This window comes from Mesitornis unicolor, unplaced genomic scaffold (genome assembly GCF_000695765.1).
Source record: "Mesitornis unicolor isolate BGI_N332 unplaced genomic scaffold, ASM69576v1 scaffold12428, whole genome shotgun sequence".
Taxonomy (NCBI): Eukaryota; Metazoa; Chordata; class Aves; order Mesitornithiformes; family Mesitornithidae; genus Mesitornis; species Mesitornis unicolor.
Window position 1 is genome coordinate 3,579 of NW_010202576.1, and position 1,789 is coordinate 5,367.

A 1,789-nucleotide genomic window follows, 5' to 3' on the forward strand; every position below is an offset into this window, starting at 1 on the left:
TTGCGCAAATGTTTTATTTGAAAAGTACTCTAGGAGGTTTTATTGAAGTCCCTGTATTGATTGACTAATTATTTGGTAATATAGAGAATTAATGTTGAATCATCCCTTATGAATCATAGTCAAAACTGTTTGTGAAACTCTTGTCCTTGAATAAAGAAACAGGTTGGCAACTTACGTTCTTTTTCAAGGTAAAGTTGAACTGTGTTGTCTCATACACTCTCCGAGCACAAAGTTCATGTTTATTTATATTCTCTGAGTGTTTAACATCTTTGTCGGCAACATGGACAGTGGGACTGAGTGCACCCTCAGCAAGTTTGCGGATGACACCAAGCTGGGTGGTGCAGTTGACATGCTGGAGGGGGAGGGATGCCCATCCAGGGGGACCTGGACAGGCTGGAGAGGTGGGGTAGTGCAAACCTCCTGAAGTTCAATGAGACCAGGTCCAAGGTCCTGCACCTGGACAGAGGCAATCCCAAGCACAAATACAGGCTGGGTGGAGAATGGATTGACAGCAGCCCTGAGAAGAAGGATTTGTGGGGGATGTTGGTCGAGGAAAAACTCAACATGAGCTGGCACTGTGCGCTTGCAGCCCAGAAGGCCAACGGCATCCTGGGCTGTCAACAGAAGTGTGGCCAGCAGGGCGAGGGAGGTGATTCTGCCCCTTTGCTCTGCTCTCGTGAGACCCCACCTGGAGTACTGCATCCAGCTCTGGGGCACCCAGCACAAGAAGGACATTGAGCTGTTGGAGCAAGCTGAGAGGAGGGCCCACAAAGATGATCAGAGGGCTGGAGCACCTCTCCTATGAAGACCAACTGAGAGAGTTTGGGTTGTTTAGCTTATGGAAGAGAAGGCTCTGGAGAGACTTCCAATATTTAAAGGGGGCCTACAGGAAAGATGGAAAGGGAGTCTTTATCAGGGGGTGCAGTGATAGAATGAGATATGATAGCTTTAAACTGGAAGGGGGTAGATTTAGACTAGATATTGGGGAGACCTTTACAGTGAGGGTGGTGAGACACTGGCACAGGTTACCCAGGGAAGTTGTGGATGCCCCCTCCCTGGAGGTGTTCAAGGCCAAGTTGGACAGGGCTTTGGGCAACCTGGTGTGGTGGGAGGTGTCCCTGCCCACGGCAGGGGGTTGGACTGGATGATCTTTAAGGTCCCTTCCAACCTAAAACATCCAGTGATTCTATACAAGACAATGTAGAAGGGATGGGTGTGCCAGCAACTTTCGTGTAATTACTGAAAAGTGTGAAACTTTGAAGATGGAATGTAAAATATCAGGCTAACACTGATGCACACCCTGCTGTTCAGTGACATCAGGTTTTTTTTAGAAAGGTCAGTTCTGAATTGGAGCTTCTCTGGGGAAGCAGGTCAAACTGCTGGGTTTTCCGAGAGCCTCAGTCCCTTTGCATAGCAATAACTTGTGTTGCATTCAAGCTCCTTCGTTCTTTAGAAAGAATTAGTGTGAAGGAAGGAGGGACACCAGCCCTTGCTGGAAACAGTTCACTCCCCACCTACAGCTCGAGGATTTTTCCGGGTGTATTTGGTAATGTTCTGCATATGTGCAGTTTCTAGGTACTGATGTGGGAGCTTTTCACAGAGCAGTAGAAATGGGAGTTGATAACTACTTGCCCACAGTTTAAAACTTCATGAAGCTGCAATGGCTAAAATCATTGGCATTTGAAAAAAACTGTATCTTGATGGTTACTTACTCCTCATGTCTTCAGCTGAAAATCAAAAGCATATTAAAATAAACTTTTAAGTTTTTGCATAGAGAAGTTACATAGAT